Source organism: Periplaneta americana, chromosome 1 (assembly GCF_040183065.1).
Source record: "Periplaneta americana isolate PAMFEO1 chromosome 1, P.americana_PAMFEO1_priV1, whole genome shotgun sequence".
Classification (NCBI taxonomy): Eukaryota; Metazoa; Arthropoda; class Insecta; order Blattodea; family Blattidae; genus Periplaneta; species Periplaneta americana.
The window spans coordinates 149,167,267-149,188,680 of record NC_091117.1 but is presented as its reverse complement, the minus strand read 5'-3'; the positions used below and the strand labels follow the sequence as shown (position 1 = coordinate 149,188,680).

The 21,414-nt window shown below is 34.6% G+C and overlaps 1 protein-coding gene across 1 annotated transcript in view; it reads left to right on the top strand.

The window, feature by feature from the left end:
- The first annotated feature begins 6,842 nt into the window (after window positions 1-6,842).
- Window positions 6,843-21,414, top strand: part of LOC138709330 (probable glutamate receptor) — a 112,032-nt gene continuing 97,460 nt past the window's right edge. Inside the window, exon 1 of the mRNA XM_069840027.1 lies at window positions 6,843-6,932. The gene's annotated coding sequence lies outside the window, so the exon portion shown is untranslated. The remainder of the gene's footprint in view (window positions 6,933-21,414) is intronic.

Genomic DNA, 21,414 nt, shown 5'->3' with positions numbered 1-21,414 from the left:
TCTGGCGCGGATTCGATTCCCGCTTGGCCTGATTATCTGGTTGGTTCTTTCCGAGGTTTTCCCCAACCATAAAGCAAATGTCAGGTAATCTATGGCGAATCCTCGGCCTCATCTCGCCAAATATCATCTCGCTATCACTAATTTCATCGACGCTAAAGAACCTCGTAGTTGATACAGCGTTGTTAAATAACCAAGTTAAAAAATATCTAATAAACATGAGTGTACCTGTGGATACAAGGCTCCCAAGATCTCAGTGCCCTGCAGGTCTCCTCTCCTTGCATAAAAAGACATATTCGTCCAGCTGAAACCTAATGCATAACTCCAGTTGGCCACCACACGCGTCTGCAAGGGTAGATCCGGGCTTAAATCGAACACCTCGGTGAGGGCCACCTGAGAGTGGCGACTCCAACCCCATTCTGAGCTCTGTGCCACCAGGAACTCAGAGTCCGCGGGAATGTACAGAATATGGAAGAAATCAATCAGATCCAGCGAGTTGTCTGTGAACGTCAGCCATCTTCCGCTGGTCAGACTCGTGTTCGTAGAGATCTGCGATAGAGTACAAATTTTTACACAAAAGTTGAGACCAGGGTTGGGCGAGTAAATTACCTGTACGTATTTTACGTGTAATTTAATGTAAAATACGTAATTTAGAAAACTCTTTTATACACGGAGTAATAAACTAACATTTATTGATTTTGACAATCTAAACATCAATTACAGTGGAAGCTCTTAAGTTCGACAGAAAACAAGTTCAACATCCTATAGTTCGACTGCTTACATAGGAGAATTAGACACGCCCCTAGGCTATATGGGCATTAAGAAATGGGTTTGCTATTTTAATGGGAATTGGTTCTGTGTCTTGTAGCGATACTTTTGTTAAAGGAAAACAAAATATTTTATTGATTAGGACATCCATATTTATCACTGATTTTAAATTAATGAAATCTTCTTTTTCTATTTGAGAATTGTGCCGTTTGTGAGACGGAACTGTCGGAACCCACTGTGGTACTAGAAGCGTATACACACGTCTCGGGGCGGGCAGGAAATGCAAGTACAGTACTGTATTCGTTGATGGATAACCAATAAGAATTTGTATTCATTTCACCTGCCACACTCACTACCCTTATTGAACTGAACTTTCAATTCTGTTCAGTCGAACTTAGGAGAGTCCACTGTACTTCATTCCTTCTAAGTCCTGATAAGAAAAATTTCTGTTGCAGCAGAAATATATATATATATATATATATATATATATATATATATATATATATATTTTGTGATTTTATACTGTAGTTTTTACATAGATTATACCATTTGTTCAAACTTAATTTCATTCACTCTAATACTCAGAAAAACAGCAATGCTTTGTTTACTTTACTTTCAGTTTGTTTGTTGGAAAAACCCCGTAACATCCTAACTAATTTATTTTATTTTATTTTGGGAGACTTTATATATATATATATATATATATATATATATATATATATATATATATATATATATATATATATTATAAAACACAACTAATAGTGAATAAACCTAACAATTAGTAACTAATATCACTTCTTAAATACATTTTGACAATTAAAATAAAATAAATTAAACTAAACAGTTTTTATTGATTACCCGAAAGTTTTGTTTTTATCACTTGTAAGGTTTCAAAAATAAACGATTCTAGTGATAAAGGCGTTTTTATAGTAAAACAGTTAGAGGTAAATGTTATGATCTGAACATAATAACTCATTAAATGTAATAATTTTTGAAATTTTATGTGGTTAATGACCAATCATCAAAGAGTTGGGAAGCATGGCTGAATAGACTTTTTGTATGTCAGAACATTAAATCGAGTAAACTTATTTTTTCTATCTTCGCTTTCACTGGCATTAGGACCTAGTATCTTTGTTGGTCGTAGATCATGTATACAGTTCTGTGTAGAAAACTTTCACTTCATCCGGTATGTACTGCAAAATCTTCTTAAGGTCTCCATTTTTTAACAATAATTAGTAGCCTCGAGTTATAGTCTAGATTAGTTAGCAGTTCAAACGGTAAATTTTCCATCACAAAATGAACAAAGAAAGATTGAAAATAAACGTTCTAGGAGGTTTTTTTTTACGTATTTTACATTTATTACGTTAATTACGTATCATTTCCTCGTATTTTACTGTAATGTAAATTACGTTTCATTACGCGTAAAATCCCAGCCCTGGTTGAGACATATCTTCCAGTTAGAAATTATAAGCAGTAATTTTATAGGCGCCATTTTAAATGTGATTATCGTGTATCGGAGTGTACTGATTTTAGAAGTAAATAAGAATATGACTTTCCTTTCGAAAGCATATGTACTGTATATACTTTCATTACTTTAAAGAAAAATTAACTTGCCATATAAGATTCTCCGATGCATTAACTAACTTTGGTACTGTCAAATCAAACATCTTCATCTAATAATTGTTTTTGAATGCATTAATAAAAATACAGTATGGCCTAAAAAGAAGTATAGGAAATTAAAGAACATGAAATTAAATTGAAAAACACATCAGCCAGTAATTTATAAACTGACCATTATTCCTTACACATGTTACATAACACTCCTGAAGATTACTGAACATGGAGATATAGAAAAGAAAATTTAATTTGAATACATATTTTGAGGAGTCCGAGCTTAATGCAAACGCCTTTGATTTAAGTCACGTACTCGCAGACTTTGACTAACCTGTACACGGTACGAAAACGCACTCAGTTCATGGATTATTCGCTTAACTGACTTTCTTTTCAGATACCCTAAACATCCGTCACTAGCTTTTCTTAGGAGAACACAAAATTTTCTCAAACAACATACCCATACCCTCCCACTTCTTACTTTGCATTATACAAAACTGAGCCAGTTCTCCTGAATTTACTCACCAAGAGTAATATTGCACAGTTTTACGGTGGTTCTTTATGAAATTCGTCTCGATAAAGTTTCCATACTGGTTTCACTCTAGTTCAGCGGTCATCAGCACAGTGCACCCTCGGGCTAGTGTCTCTTACCCGCGGATAAGACATTGCACTATTGCGCATCCGTAGCTGCTGGCGAGTATGCTTTCTCTTCTGCACAACGCGACGGTGCATATTCCGAGATATTCCTTACCTTTCACCCATTTTAGCGCATGCTGATGACCACTGCTCTAGTTTTTCCGCTTCAACCAACTGCGTATGCACGAAAATATTGTTATACGAGAAATAATTTTTTCCAGTATAGGTATGATTGTGAGCACCATTTTCACTATGTCTCTTTCAGAACGTCTTCATCTAAAATTTAAGTAACAATTAACAATGCCACCAATAAAGTTTTTTCTTTGAGCTGCAAATACGTTGTCAAACGTCCGTGTATTTTGTATTTGGCCATATTTATATAAACAGTTAAATAACCAAGTAAAAAAAGAAAGCATCCTATCATTCCATAGCATTCCCCGAACAATAGTCTAATATTTACTGTTCGAGTAACGTTATTGCCAATAACTTTCCACCCAACACACGCTAACACCACCAGAATAGAGAGAACACAGATACCCTGATTTGTAAACAAGGATATCACCACAATTGCAACAATATACGTGGCAGACTGAAGTATATAATGACGGTCTACTACCATTTCCAAAAATATTAGACTCGCAGATAACATTTTTTTTCTAGGAAAACCACAAAAGTTACAGAAAAAAATTATTAGACTTTTTTTGTACAGTAATTTATGCTCTATCACCAGTATTTTTTGGTAGTTTATATTGTTTACACCCTATATAATTCCACGAACTTAACTAGATGTTACTAAAAGAAGATCGGACGATGGGGAATTTTTTAGGTTCTCTCATTTGCTTATAGTTCACAAATTTTTTTGTACCATGATTATCCATTTTACTTACATAATTTATCGTTATCCCATATCATTTAATTTCATAAAATAATATACAACAGCTGGCGTAAGTGTGTAAGTAACTCCAGATAGATATGGCCAGCCAGATACAACTTTCTCTCTGTGTAACACAACCAAATAACAGTGTTAGTCCGGATGTGCACAGTTTTCGGATCCCACTGCCATGAGGGGTAGGTCGGTATATCTGATGACCGTTATAAAGCTGATTGAACTTAACTATATTTAGTAATATAACTATGCCATACTTGTCATTGATACTGCAGTATTCATAAATAAAAATATTTCATTTTAGTTTAATTACATTGCTACACAAGCAATAAATTGAATTCTCTGTTTATACTAAACAATAATTGCACACAGAAAACGACATCTGTTGATACTCTTGTATTATTCGACCAAGGCCAGTGGAGTCCTGCAGCCCGGAGCCTTGGCGCTACTCCTCTTGCGTTCGTAATACCGCATCGCGATAGTTCACATTACGTCCGCGGCTCCACTCGCCTTGGTCGAGTAATGATTATTTGGAGACAAGATACTAATTGGAATTTTAAGTTTTGTTGATATCTTCGTTATTTTCTGGCCTTACTTAATAGCAAAACCTAAGAGCTATTTTTTACCTCATTTATTTCTTCCTGCACTGAATCGTCGCAATCGAGTATGACGCTCAAAGAACGACATTGTTGAGTTAAGATGGAGTTAAGAGAGTATAATATACTTATAGACGCCATCGGTATGAACTGTTTTGATAGTGACCTTTGAATTGCTTTCATGTAGAGGACATCTAAAAAGTCTGAAACAGATAGAGTAAGAATTTATGTATAACATAATGGGACTGGTTCTTTATTTAAAAAAAAAAAATATTTATATTATAGAACTTTATGGAGCATAGATACAAAATATATATCACTTTTATTTGCAATTGATGCACTTTTACCAAAAAGTAATTTCTTATGATCAAAATAAAAATTTTACATCATTGCTGAGCATTACATGTGTAACTTATCTCTAAGAAACATATGCACTAAAAGAAAAAATCTCACTAGAACAAATGTCAATCTCAAAAAGAAGGCAATACAGCAAGTGACACTTTTACAATACTTTGAATGCCATATTTGTACCTAGAATATAAATGTATGCTACATAATAGTTATTTACGAAATGAGCAGGGTGCAAATTAACGGGGAGTATGGGGAGATTTCTCCCTGTTGGAAAGTTATCCCCCTCTCGTAAATTCATATGAACATACCTGCCAGGGATAACTTCTATCCCCCCTCACAAAATATAATTGTTTGAATACGAGTATACATTGTACTTTGAAGTATAGAGTAAGCAAAGAAAATAATATTGATGTATTATCATCACCGGCAAACTGACAACAATCAATAACTTAGGAATTGCACACGTTATCTTAGACCTGCTCATGGATATAATAATTATTATGATCAGGATGCAAGACAAGCAACCAGTGCGACCAAGCGTTGAGCCGTATCGAATGAGGATAATAATAATTTTATGTATGATATTCTCTATCTAGGATTCTATCCCCCCCCCCCTCATCACAAATCTTACTTAATTCGCACTCTGGATATTAGTATCGTAACATTTCATATTACAATACGAGTTTGGAAAGTTGTGAAAAGAGGCCGCAGGCCGAGTTTGATAACCAGTCGAGTATTTTAGTATGAAGTTACGATAGGTATATCGTACAACGTTTTATCCACTTCGATAAAAAAAAACAATTTTTAATAAAAGTAATTGTATTGTTTTTATTAGTTTTGAACATGTCTTTTGTGGAGAGTCGATTGTATTATTATTAGTTTCTTCCTGCGAGAGGCGATTTGTTTTATTAGTTCTGAACACCATAGGTTTTTGTTTACAACAGAAGAACAGCAGTACTATGAGAAATAGACAAACATTGTTAAAATTAATTCAATCGAGGATTCAGATATTGAAAATGGTGCTAATTCTGCAATTGAATGTTTAGTACCATCGAACTCCCGCGTAAGATATGAACGTTTATAGTAAATAAAATCAATTCCATTTAATTTAATTTAATGTGTGGTTCAAATTACGCAACCAGTTAGATAATAGCAGTATCATTACCTAAGTAGTTCCGTGATAGAAATATCATTATCTAACTAGTTGTGTAATGAATGTTTTACAAAATTTTCATTAGTAATGTAAAGTCCACATTACATAATCAGAGTGGACACAAAAATAACGAAGTGAATTACAAAATTTCAAGAAATATACAGAACTATCAAACGGACGGTGGGTGTAAAAATTTACATGACGTAGCCGTACTTTCACTGTTGTTAGTTTACAACTGTGACTCATGGACTGGGTGTAAAGAGAAACAAAATTAAATGTTACATGACATAGCCGTACTCTCACTCTTTCCAATTTACAACTGTGAAAAATAGATATTTAAATAAAGGAATAAAAATAACTTACAAGCAGCAGAAATATTATTTCTGCAAAATTCTAAGGACTGTACAATAAGTGAAAAATAAAAATAAGACGAGTAAAGTCTACAATTCGAATAACAAATTATGCAGTTTCTTTCACTTACTTATCTACAGTTTCGCGTGAAGGATAAGCGTAGTCCACCCTCCAATCACATTACATTCTACAGAACTGTCAACATACGTGAATGGTTTGTGTTAGTTTTGGTGCTTTAAGGCTAGTTTTGATTTTCTTTGATTCATTTTTCTTTCTTTACATGATTTTTGGCTTAGGTTATGTTTGGCTTTTTTAGGCTAGTTTTAATTTTTTTACGTGATTTTGATTTAGATTAGGTATATTTATGTGATTTTTGAGTCCACAGACTTTTGTTCTAGTTTAGGTTTGATTTTCTCAAGTTCGTAATTTGTTTACGTGATTTTCATGTAAAACATTTCTTAGTGAGATTTCATTTTCTCGTTTTTTCTACAGTTTTCATCATGTCTCGGTGGTTTAAGCGTTGGACTACTATTTCGGAGTATGGAAAGTGCCTCTGGTTCGAATCCTACTGGCTCCAACTGTAAGTAAATTTACAATTTCGTAATAAGTGTATTTGTAAAGTGTAATATGAGAGTTGATAATAGAGATAAGGCAGAGGAAAGGAAAGAAAGAGAAGAAAGATTGAGGGCTAGATGAGTAAATGGGTGATGGTTTACATACAGAATCATAGACTTTGGGGGACAAGGCGCTTTTTCCCCCCTCAACTTATAAAGCCAGGGATATCGGCCTCTAATAAATCAATAGCAGCACCTCCAAATAATTCGAAGAGAGATTTTTCATGTTAAAAATAATTAATTTGTTCGCAAGAAAACTAGAACATAAGTTTAAAATGGTTATTTAAAATCCATAGAGAGGAGCAGCTGCCGCAACGAACATATTGCCACAAACGATCCATAAGTAGCCTTTTATGTAATTTTCATCAAAATCGAGCTCTTGCGGTTCGCGCACTTTCCTTGTTAGCATACAATACAAGTATGACCTGTAAGAAATTATTATTGTGTAAGTATTCTCTGATGAAGTCTACATTACGGTCAATTTTGACTTTCTTTGTTTACATATAACATTACACTGAACAACAAGTTTTTTTTTACTTTTTGTCTTGCTCCTAAATAAAAATAGGTGAATATTACTAATATGTGCGCCCTAAATCTGAATTTAAAATCCAAATTGCCCCATCACGTATCATTTTCCGGGGAAAGTGAATCGAATTTTTAATAAAAAAGCTTTTTTTTTATTTTTCGCTGGTACTGATAAAATTACAGCAGACTAGGGATTCAAAATGCCTCATAATACTTGTAAAAATATGCCTTGAATACAAAAACGACGTACATAGTTTAAAACACAAAAAACACAACAACAATAAAAATATTTCATGTGTATAATGAGAAAAATCTCGGAATTTGAACTTACCATTTAAAATGATTTTCTGAGTGACTTCTATTTATAACTAGACCCAGGACTGTCTTTTACAAGAAACCAACTATAGTCTGCAACCATACTGGATGATGATCTTCCTTTATATCGCCTTTTCATTTCAGACATTTCTTGATGAAATCTTTCCCCATGCTCGTCGCTTACTCTCCAAGGTTAGGAGGAAAGAAATCCAAATGAGAATGTAAAAAGTGTATTTTGAGAGACATATTAGACTCCATTTTCTCATATGCACTTAACATGGTTTGCACAAGTTCGAAATAGTTGTCTGTCCTAGAACTTCCAAGGAAATTTAAGCAAACATCTTTGAAAGCGTGCCATGCCATTTTTTCTGTAACGGGAAATTTTTCCTCGAACAAAGAGTCAGCCATAACTTTGCGAATTTGTGGACCGATGAAAATGCACTCTTTTAATTTGCCTTCACTAAAACTGGTAAACACTTCTTTCAAATACTGAAAACCACAACTTTGTTTGCTCATTGCGTAGACCTCACTTTGAACTGTTATGAAATTTACTGAATAAACGGGACCAATAGCTGTTTATTTGTTAGATGTACAAAAGAACATGCCAACAACCATAAGAAACCTGAAATATGTCATAAACTCACAAAATGCATTAGCTTTTGTTTTGATTTACAACTTATTGAAAAGTGAAATCATGGTATATCTTAAAAACCTTACGTGATACGAAGAAAAGACATGCATTTTCGAATTCAACGCACATCAAACCATAAGGGAGATTGTTTTAAGTCGGAGCAAAATTCTTGGTGTTCAGTGTTGTATAAGGAGATCTCAAACAAACCCTACAATACAAGATGGTCATGCTTATGTGTAATTGTGACTCTCCTCTAATAACTTCTCTGTACCTGAACGTTTTTCTTGGTACATATTCAATATTAATTTTAAAAATCTGAAGTGTTAGTGTCAGAAATAATCGAAGTCAACATATTGTGACTTTAATTCAAAACAAGAATGAGCTTTTATTGTTACGACAATCACTTTCTATAATTGAATGTAAACACTCCCGTCAACAATGGGATTTCCACTCCACACAGTAACACAGTATTCGTTATTGCACTCCACAGACGACAATGACAATTTACTTGGATTATTGAGAACAACAGTGTACTGCTAATTTTAACTAATGTTCACAAAGCACTATTTACAAATCAGAACTGTCAGTTCTCAATTCACAGTTCGTTTGCCTTGGCTAGTTCTTCTAGCTCAGTCACTCGAGTTCACAGTATCTCGAACCCCAGACCTTCAGAGACAATCCACTGAACTTCGAACTCAGGTCCCCCAACTGTGGTCCACTGCACTCAAACTCAGGACTTCCGGCTCCCACAGTTACGGACACAACTCAAGTCGAACTCCGGTCTCGAAGCTGGCTTCACTGCTACACAAGACTGCCTTGCTGTCCAAAACTAGCAACGACTGCAATTAACTAACTGCTCAAGTAACGAACGAACGAATGAAAGGGGACGAAGAAAGAATGAATGATGTTTAAAATGGCAGGCAGGGTAAGCATCCCATGCCTCCATTGGTTCCTCGACATGCAATTCGCTAACTTTAGATCGAGGTACCCAGCTATAAGCCGTTTGCCCTCTCATCTAACCGTAGTGTATTTCCCCTGTAAATGATTATATGAAAAAATGTGCACGCTATCAGTTGAATTGTGAGTGAATGAATGAAGTGAAGTTAGCACCATGCCCCGCAGATGTTAATGAGAGGTGGAGAGTCCAGTGCTCTGGTCAGTTCTGTCCTAGTCACGTTTTTGTAGTGGCGCTAGGGAGACTCGTAACCTGTTACCAACAAAGTGGTGGGCTACTCGTTTCCGTAGAAGCCGTCTGGCTGCCTGGTTGGCTGTGGCAAGTGTCGTGTGTCGTTTCGTGGGGTTTGTGTCTGTAGTGAGTAAGGAAATAGTGAATGTCACTATTTCGTCCTGTAGTCTGTTTAGTTGCCGGTCAATGTAGGATTCTATTTTCTGCATAGCAGAACGTAGAACCCCCTCGACCAGCTGTTCCGTGGTTGTTTTGTCTGTCTGTGGATCGTCTGTAGTGGTTGTCTTGGTTGTCATAGTCTTAGCTGCAGCCGCATAAGACAATTCGGGTTTGGGAAGTGTTGGTTTGAAGACGGACTGTGATGGTTTGGGTATAGGTTTCGGTATTGGTTTGTGGGTGTCTATGGGGACATGCGTGGGATCGGTGGAGGTTATGAGATTTGTCCTTGGATATTTTGGACAGCGAGCTTGGCCCGTATAATGGGTGTCGCTGTTGCACGTGGCGCAATACCTAATCTGGGATAGGCGGTTGTGGTTGCAAAGGTCGGGATTCTTGCCGCACTTAAAACAAGTCTTGGGCTTGTCGCAGTTTGTCCTTGTATGGCCGTATTGTGCACAGTTAAGGCACGGTCGGTGGAAGATTGTCTCGTGTGATGGCTCTACTCTGTAGTACCGTCCTGCAAGTTTAATTCCTCCTAGTAATTTGTCTGCTGTGGTGATGTAACTGCTCAAGTTCACTCGCGTGTCGTATTTATAACTAAACCATAGTTTCTGGAGAGTACGATTTCGCGATCAATTTACAAATGTCGAGAAGATGGCGCCTATCTAGGCTTCTCTGGATTTCTCCCCCTCAGTCACCAGCTGCTTTACTTCCCTCTCTCCCTTCGTCACGTACGCGCCGCCACCTCGCGCCCCCTCTCCTGCCGGACGCGTACGAAGTTCCCCGAGCGCCGAGAATATTCGGCCTGCTGTCACATTATTTTCCCTCTAATATTTTAGAAGTTATGGAGTTGCTGTTGCTTCGAGCAGACAATTTTTACTCGGTATGATGACAGCGTAACACTTTAAAAGTAAATCAATTTCATATTGTGGTATGCCGATAAGCTATTAATATTTGACTATATTTATTTATTTATTGTGCCACCTTTGCTTATCTTAAAAAGTTAATAATTTACATTAACGTTTTCGATACATGTGTATCATCTTCAGATGTAGAGTGTTAAATAAATATTTATGATGAAAACCTTGCCTGATGGTATGGAACTTATTATGATTTTCGGATCTTGCTAAAGTGAATTGCTCTAACTTAACCTAATTTGGTTTATAATACACATGTTACATTAAATTAAAATCATTTGCAGTCCATGTAGTACAATTTAAAAAATTTAAAATTATTTAAAAGTGATATAATAATCAGAAGAATATAAAAACACGTTTTAGGACACTTTAAAACACTGTAAGCACTTGTTGGCTGTGTGTGCCAGTTTTTAACATCGTTAGATGGGGCTGCTTTTGTTGATCTTAATTTTAACAATAAACTAAAACGGAGTACTGTTTATATCACTAACATGTCTATAATTATTAACGATGTGTATTATTAAAGCATTTCATTCGATTTTGGTCAGTAGATTGATGTAAAAATCATAGATGTATGTTGCTATGCTGCTATGTATTGGTGGTTTGACGTTACTGGTACAAGATGGATGATGTCGAGTCCATGAGTTTAATACAGCCTTGCGTGTCTGTAACAATATGCGTAAATATTAATAAATTGAATTGAAAATTGACTGGTGTTGTTTAATTGAATTTTAGTTGAAACTGCTTCTGGTAGAAACTATTGCAAGAGAGTAACTTACGATTTGACGTGTGTTGGACTGCTCCTACTTGGTGCTTGGCTGATATTAAACTGGTGGGCTCGCTCACAATATTTCTTAGGTTACGTCGTCTAATACCGGAAGTGGAGGGGGAGTTGGTGGAGCCTGTGTGTGTGTTTGTTTGGGCGGGAATAATTTAAATAAGTTGAAAAGTGGATTGTTTGTGTTGGTTATTTGTTCGTTTAGAAGGGGTTTTCCTGAGTTGAATTCTTTTATGATGTGGAATTGTTCGGCTGTTTCTATTGTGGAATCATTTGTGATTTTTAGTATTTTCAGAGTTTCGTTTATATTTGTTAATTCATGATTCTCGTCTATGAGGTGTTGTGCGAATTTGGATCTGTTCCTATTGTAAATGAAATCGGAGGTATGTTCGCGGAATCTTATTTTAAAATTGCGCCGGGTCTGTCCTATGTATGTTTTAGTGCAGTTTTAACATTTTAATTGGTATATGCCACTGTTTAGGAGGGGTTCGTTATTGTTGGTTTTATTGGGAATTATGTTATTTAATTTGTTGTTGGTACGGGGGGCTATGTTGATGTTTTGCTTTTTAAAGAAGTTACTAAGTTTGTTTGAGATCTTACCGTAAAACGTTAAACTGTGCCATTGTTTTTTGTTTTGTGTTTTCTCGGGTTGAAGTGTTGTGAAATCTTTTTTATGTAATTTTGTTTTCCTTTTTTGTATTAGGTTATTGATTAGTTGTTTTTCATATCCGTTTTCCGTGGCTAACTGCTTTATGTAATTAAGTTCTTTATTGTAATTATCTTTATTTAGTGGGATTGTAAGTAATCTGTCAATAAGGAAGCGGAATTTGCTAATTTTGTGTGTGGTGGGATGTATGGAGTGTTTGTTTATGGAATGTGTAGTTGCTGTTTATTTCCTATGTATGTTAAATGTTATTGTTGGGGGTTCTATTGTTATATTTAAATCTAGAAAGTTAAGACTATTCTTGTTACTTTGTTCTAATGTGAATTTTATGTTCTGGTGCCATTTATTAAACTCATCTAATATTTGATTATTTTTGTTTTGAGTGTTTTCGTATATTATTATTGTGTCGTCGACGTATCTTGCGTAAATGCTGAAGTTGAACCTATTGTTTAAATTGTTTATGTGTTTGTTTTCTAGGTCTTGTAGGAATATGTTAGCTAAGTATCCAGACAGGGGTCGCCCATGGCTAATCCTGTTGATTGGGTGTATATTTTATTATCAGATTTGAAATAGTTTTGTTTTAATGATGTTTTTAGTAATTGGGTAATTTGTTGAATTAGATTGTTGTCTAATTGGGCTTCATTGAGTTTTTTGGTAATTATATTGATGGTTTCATCTATTGGTATATTAGTGTATAAGTTTGTAACATCTAGTGAAAGTATTTTGGTATTGTTTGTGGTTTTTAGTTTTACATCTATGATTTTCACATCAATCTACTGACCAAAATCGAATGAAATGCTTTAATAATACACATCGTTAATAATTATAGACATGTTAGTGATATAAACAGTACTCCGTTTTAGTTTATTGTTAAAATCAAGATCAACAAAAGCAGCCCCATCTAACGATGTTAAAAACTGGCACACACAGCCAACAAGTGCTTACAGTGTTTTAAAGTGTCCTAAAACGTGTTTTTATATTCTTCTGATTATTATATCACTTTCAAATAATTTTAAATTTTTTAAATTGTACTACATGGACTGCAAATGATTTTAATTTAATGTAACATGTGTATTATAAACCAAATTAGGTTAAGTTAGAGCAATTCACTTTAGCAAGATCCGAAAATCATAATAAGTTCCATACCATCAGGCAAGGTTTTCATCATAAATATTTATTTAACACTCTACATCTGAAGATGATACACATGTATCGAAAACGTTAATGTAAATTATTAACTTTTTAAGATAAGCAAAGGTGGCACAGTAAATAAATAAATATAGTCAAACTTTAAAAGTACTTCTTGTCGCATTTTGATGGTATTGCAGTTGCCTGGCAAAAATTCTATGTGAGCAGGAACACTGCAGTTGCTTCACGACCACGCAACTTCTATACGATCTGAGGCTGTGTGACATTTTAAAACTACATCCAGCAGGGTTTTCAATATAAAATTCTGTGTACGTGGCAACAATTTAACGTATGAAAGAGCATTCCAGTTAATGCATGCCCGTTCACTTGGTCCACTTATTAGAAACGTCGGAATCAGCCGAAAATTATGTTATCGGGTTATTATAATAGGTTAGCCGTGGCGAAGAAGAGTTCGTGCGCCGAGCCACTGTGTAACCTGCAACGTGCATAGCACCTATGGAGGGAGGCGAACACCCGAAGGGGAAATGAAGCAACTGTCTGACTCAGTAACGGATTTTCATTTTCCTTACGTCCAGCATTTAAATATAATTTTATATAGTACAAGGCTACAAACTAATGTTTCGTACGTACAACGAAAAGAGAAATGTACAAGAAAATATAGGCCACATTATCACGACCTGAAATTAACTGTCTTCAGAATGTCTCTGCGACAGAGTTTCAAAATCAGGAATTATGTCATTTACTGCCAGACGTAGTTGATCACGAAGGTGTTTGTCTGTCAGTCGTGCTCTACATTTGGTTTTAACTATTTTCATTATTGAAAATAATTTTTCACAAACGTAAGTTGTAGCGAACATGGCTTCAACAGAGCAAGCGAAAGAACGAAGCTTCGGATACTTATTTTTTTACAAAGATTTGAAAAGTTCAACATCTGTCAAGTCCTTACATCTAGCTTTCATTGCAACATCACATTGTAAATCTATGAGTTAAAATTGAAGATCTAACCGCATCATTCGTATATCTACTGACGTACAGAGATGATGATGATGATAATATTAATAATAACAATAATAATAATAATAATAATAATAATAATAATAATAATAATAATAATAATAGTAATCTTTCAATGTTTCATAATGTGGGTGACATAGTATAATGCCGTTTTATGTTATACAACCCTTTCCTCGTAATACTTGTGAACAAATCATACATTTAATATTCTCACCATATCGGCAGCAAAAAAATGCGTCCTCCCATTCTACTTGAAACTTTCGTTTTTGTAAATGTACAGTACATGTATTGGAGAGAGACATTGTGATGATACGCCACTCGCAGATCAGAGGCAAATACAAATGGAACGGAATTTGACTCCACTAAGTGAGAGGGTGGGGGTTGTGGGAGGTAGAAATGCACAGGTATTACTGCGAGCCACAGTGTGCTCGTGAGTCGCATTTTCGCCGCGGCTGTAATAGGTTATATTGCCTTCAGATTATCAATTATTCCAGATTGTTTATAATACTACTCACTTAGGCCTACTTTCACTTACCTTCTGTGTCTGAAGATCGTAGAAAATAGATGCAATTACAGAAATATCTATCCACCACACCTTTAACAATCTCTGCAAATATATTGGGAGGTACCAGAGAACTCTCCGGTAAAGAGTAAACTACTCGTATTTCAGGAATGATCACAATTATCAGAAACATCCCAAGATACATTCTTGATATTTTTTCACGAGGAAATGTTATCTGAAAGAAAATTCTTCTCGAGTAATGTAGATGTCTTATAATTGAAGTTTGGATTTCTCTAACTACTGAATTCGTCGTTTTCTGTACCGTTATTCAGAATTTGATAATAAAATATTCCACAAACATTTACATTCGAGGTTTTAGATTTTATACCACACAGTATGTATGAAGAAGAGATTTTTTTAAAGAATTAAAACCAATTAGACTTTTGAAGCCCAATGCATGAAGGTGATGTGACAAACATTTTCGTGCCATTACATTATTTATAACTTAATAATACCAAGAATATCGGTAGATCTGTCAGAAGATTAAATAGGGCGTTAAACCTATTCTTGAAATGTTAATAATAAGAAGAATGATAATACCAGTTGGAAAAGTGCTACTCAAAAAATAAAAATGAAAAATGTATACAGCGGTTAATTTGTAGTTCTGTTGCTTTACGAATCTTATACATGGAAGTTTCACTGTGTCTCAAAAATACAGTCAAACAGTACTCCTAGGGTACATTCTTCTTACATGTCGAGAACCCCCAAAATGGTCTAAGATGAAAATCTTCTGATATATAAATGTAGTATTGATAAATGTTATTCAACCTGTTGGGCTTACAATATCTGAATAGTTTAGTACTTCACTTTATGTCTTAAATCTTCTGGCTTCGTTTGTTTCGCTCGCTAAAGCAACATTCTGAGCAGCCTTTTGAAAGTAAGTCACAATTTCTGTTCAAACGTTCTTGTGGAAAAATCACATTTTCACTTGTATTAGCATTGGGAAATAAAATACCACAATGTTTCGTTAAAGAATCACCACGTCTCAGAAAGTTACAACGTATATGTGCTTCGAATTTCACTTCATAATTTATAATACAGTGATATCGATTAATACATTACTGTATAATTTTTTGTGGTGGTTCTGAGATTTTTTCACGGCTTAAGAATCTATAATGTGAAATTATAAACACATTACAATATATCAAACTTAATTCTAACATTTCTTTACACTCTCAAGGGTCTGATAGACCTACATTAACTTATATGTTTAATCTTTGGAGTGGTTTAGTAAGAGACTCTGGTAACTTTCGTAAGTAATTTTCAACAATTTGTCCAGTTTTCCACCGATGTGATGTAGGAAAGTAACACGTACATATGAGTTGCACGATATTTGAATAGTTTTTATGGTGAGTGAAAAATACTCTTTAAGAGAAAAAATTATATCTAAGTAACAGATGTATGACAGCGCTAACATTACAGTAAAAACTAACGTTTCTCCACTTCATTTATGATATTTTATGTTTCAAGATTCTTGTTAATGCTAACTAATTTTTTGCTCCTGTTTGAGGCTTGTGAATAAAAGTGTTGTATGTTAAGCTTATACATTTTAATTTAGTTCTTAGCTGTTGCAAAGAATCAGCCAACGAAATATTTTAATTTCTATAAGAAATGGATGACTGTAATTTGTCTCAAGACAAGGTTGTTAAATTATGAATGATGACTAAATAAATCATAGATATTTAAATAACACTGGTTTTAAATTCACAATTCAAATGACTAAAACACTACGTATTGATCGCTTTTTTAAAAGTGAAAACATATTAATTTTAGCATAATTTTAATCAAACAATGAGTCATTTCAATATTGAATTAAAACAATCTACTTTGAGTGGAACAAGAGATGAAAGATATTGAAATTCTGACTCAGATGATTATTCGTAACCAGATTTACAGTGTTTCTAATCTGTTTTGTTATTGGGAACAAGCAATTTTAAGTTCAATGCGAACTGTGTGTAATTTTATTGTTTAAGGCACTTTGATTTATAATCATATTTTTTTACGTTAAGTGCTATTGGGAAAAATGATTCATTATCATCATCATCATCATCATCATCGTTGTATTCTAGAGCAGCCACCAAGATTCAAAGGCTTCAAGAGGCTTTGGATTATTATGTTTAATAATTGTTGCTCGGAATTTCAACTTCGAAAGCACGGCTATTTCAACAGCACTAACTTCCCTTGTATAAGCAAAACACCGAAGGAAGTTTCAAAATTCATATCATTCTGTCTCCTGAACTAACTTCGTTAGAATTGCGATTCAAATGATGATATATTTTTTGTCTAATGATTGTTGTTATTAAAAAACCCGCAATTTTTACTCGCTAGGTGCTGTGAATTCCATTTAGGTGACATGCATAATTTCCCTTAAAGTTTTCAACATAGTTTATGAATGATTCACATAAAAAATATTATTTTTCTTTTCACTTCTGAATTAGAACCGGGCCGATGTCCTTGTGTCCATTTCATGTGTACTTACTAAGAATTGTGTATATATTTAAGAAGCATATGTTGGGACAGATTTTTTACGATACTCATATTTTCTTTGAAGTAATTAGACATTTCTCCACAGTGCATGTTCATTTTTACCAGGAAGAAACAGGAATACATAGCATCGCATTATTATTTCAGGAGACTAAATCCAAGCGATTCTTATAGCGAACGTTCCCAAGAGAACGTAATCGTAGGAATCTTATCCAGTTGTCGCCGATGCCTGAGACGAGTGATAAGGTTGTGCATTTTATTACCTGAATCATTTCATTACAAGCTATATTTGCTAATATTCAGTCAGTGGGGTGACGATTCAGTGCAGTATGGACAATCCTATCATAGGCAGATAACATACTGTAGAAACACCTCCAACTCGATGTGCAGTGATCGAATATCGACATTATTTAGGTCCAGTTATAATACCGGTATTACTTATACCGTTGCATTTTGTATAACTGATATTATTAAAACCTTTATTTTTACCGATAAAATACGTCGAAAACTGGTATTCATTGAGGAGCAAATAGGACATACAAAAATTAATGACAGTCTGACTCGTTGATGTACGCACGTAACAAGACAACAAGTCAGTCACATGAAGACAAGCCATCTACAACAACACAGAATAGAAACAGGAACTCAACAATAGTAAAAACGGGTTACTCGTATACCCACAGATCCTAAAAAAACATGCGATATGACACAGATGTTAAAGCGTGTATTAAACTTAGAAAAAAGACAACAGAATGCCGAGTGAAGCAGTATCAGCTCAGTAAATTCCTAAATTAAATTCAGATATTCATGCTGTAATACATTAAGATTTTTATAGCAGTATTTAATTCATGTAGGCTACTATGCCTATATCGGTAGAAAGTTCTATAACATCATATCGCATTGCGAAGCACATTCCAGTGACCTTCAAACGCATATAGTGAATTTCTATTCCTGCAGCTTTACTGGCTGATATAATATAGTTGCCATCCCTTAAGAAATTACCCTCGTATATTTTAAAATTCAATTCACAAGAGATGTAACATAAACTATATAATCTGGAAAATAAGATAATCATTCAGTTTCAGAGACAATATTTGAATTGTTTTAAATGACATGTTTTTATTGGGAAATTTATTTAGCTTTCATAAGAGACAAATGAAATAGAAAAGAAGAAAAGTGAAAACAATTCTTTTGTAAATTAATTTGTTAAAATTTCATTTTAACTGCAGACATGCTTGCGAAACATCTTCCATACATGATTTACTCCCTAGTTTGAAATTGTTTTCATAGTTGCATAAACTGCTTACCGCCAAATTACTCTTGAAGGAACGACCATCACATAAATTGAGGGAAAGAAGACAGAGGACAGACATTGGAAAGTTTTCTTTTTTCAATCGAACTATCAGGGACTGGAATGCTTTACCTGCAGACTTACTAAACGCTTTACCAATAACCAAAAATGTATTTAAAAATAGGCTTAAGGTCTTTATTAATAGACGGTAGTATACACACTATTTAAAGAGTGTAATTGATGTTTTGCTATTTGAAGTGTTGTACCAGTGAAGAAATGTATTGTATCAGTGAAGTGTGTTATGTCAGTGAAGTGTGTTGTGTCAGTGAAGTGTGTTTGTGTCAGTGAAATCAGAATAGTATCAGTGAAATGTGTCGTAGTACCAGTGCAGTGAGTGAGTTGTCAGTGAAATAAGTGTAATGCTGAAAGGTAGACCTACTTGTGCAGGTATGAACATATCATACTCGTGGGTTTATTTCGAACTTAGGGTTAAGATACAAATTAGATTTGCTTTAAATGTTATTTTAAGTGATCGTACTTCATTTAATTTAGGATGCTCCTTGTTAATTTTATTATACTATTGTTAATATTTATTATTATTATTTATTATTAATTGTGTTTATTATTAATTGTCCTTATCGAGTGTAATTAGTTGCCACTGCCACCGTGTATTTACCCATTTGCAGTGTGAATAAATACATACATACAGATGATTTTCTTTCTTTAATCATTCCTTTTTAAATTGTAAAATAGGCCTACATCGAAAGTGTGATAATTTGTTTCTGCACTTTCATTATATATATATATATTACAGAATTAAACAGTCATATCTTGCGAAACAAACAGAGAAAACTCTTGAAATCTACTACAGTGAAAAACTTGCAATTCTACACCTACTAGAAAATCTTCCATAACGACAGGTTGAAACCCTATTAGAAAGTTTCTGCACACTGTTCAGTGCACAGGTAAAGACTAGAACAGAGAGTGTCCTGCAGAATCGAGGTTGCCAATAAAATAAGGATATAAATTACAGGAATATGTTTGAAACATTGCATAGAATGTTCTGCTTTACCAGTATTTGAATTTTTTTATCGAAGAGAAGACAGATGTGACTCTGTCACGTATTTTCTTTTCTGTGCTTCTTTTTTTCTTTTGTTTTCATTTCCTTTCCTTTTATCTTTCATTTTTTTATTTTTCTCCTTTCCTTTCCTTTCAAGTGGGCATTCAACCTGATGATTTTGAAAGGTTTCTTTGTTAGTCCAATTATTACAACGATCAATGTGTGCATGGCAAAGCTGGCGATGTTGACCGCTGGCTTGAACGCCATTTCCACACTGCGCTCTCTAGGAGAAGTGTAGCGAAAGCTGCCAGGATTCCCGAGGCGAAAAGAATGAAAAGAAACGCCACCATGGCGAACGTCACACTGGGAGGTTCACTATCTTCTGTGTTCCTGTCGACGGGAGGCCAAGTTTTGTCTATATTTCTCTTGATGATGCCAGTCCTCCTCAGCACCTGCATACTGCATAATACACATATTAGTTAAAGAATTTTATATAAATTTGTAATGCTGAATATCCAATTAATTTGGTTATACAAACGTAGAACATGATAAAAGGGAGGATGAAACCAAAGAATTATAAATTTAGATGTTTAAAAGTTTCGTATCATAATATCGATAAGGAAAACAAGGGAGCTGGTCGATTTTGCTGTGACACATACATTGGAGTTGGCCACTTTTGTTGTGACACGCCATCTTCATTACTCTATCTCTATGTTATATGGTCACGTTTTTTAATACCTACGGGGTGATTCACGAAAATTGTGCAATACTGTAGGATGTGATTTCCGACATCATTCTGATGAAAAAAGTTCATATATATGTGTCTGATTTTTAATAGTTTCGGATAAAATCACATTTCTTTCTTCCGTTACACGCATTCTTGTGAACTCTCTCTCTGGACGTCTGGAGGTGTATGTGTTACAGTACAGCTGATAGCGACACAAAATCTCGTGACATCAGGGTCACGGTTAGAGATAACTCGACATCGGTACAACCCTAGATCATATATACCCCAGATAGGTCGGCCTTATAGGTTTTGAAGTTAACAACTTTTGTCAGGTTTACTACGCTGCCATCTAGTTTTTATATAAGGAGTCACAACATAATTCCCATTTAAATTGCATTAGCGACTGTACTGCCATCTCGTGTTCGTTTACGGCGGACGGGTGGCGATCCTGGCGGTTGTTCTCTTCAAAGTGTAAGCGATTTTAACATAGCGATGACCTATCTGTTATATAATTATATGATCTAGGGTACAACGTATCTACCTAACACCCGAACAACGGAAATTAGGGAATGCACACGCGCAGTTCACACTCGGGCGGCTACGTGTATTGCTGCAGAAGGTGGGGTCTTTGAAAACCGGCTGTAATACAGATTTTTCAGGTGAGTAATGACGTGAATGTTCTTTAATGAATTTATAATACACTCAGTACCATTTTTGTAAATAATTTAAATGCTTAAACCTTCATAATATTCCACGTTTATGTTTAACATTCAGGTGGGTGTAACTCACTCAATTTAAAAAATATGACATGTTTACATGAACTTTTTTCATCACAGTGATGCCAGAAATCACATCCTAGAGTATTGCACAATCTTCGTGAATCACCTTGTATTACCCAATGATAGAGAGCCCCGTACACGTTACTGTAATATTCATCAATTGTTATCATACAATTTTAATTCTTTTTCGAGTTGACCGGTTTTACT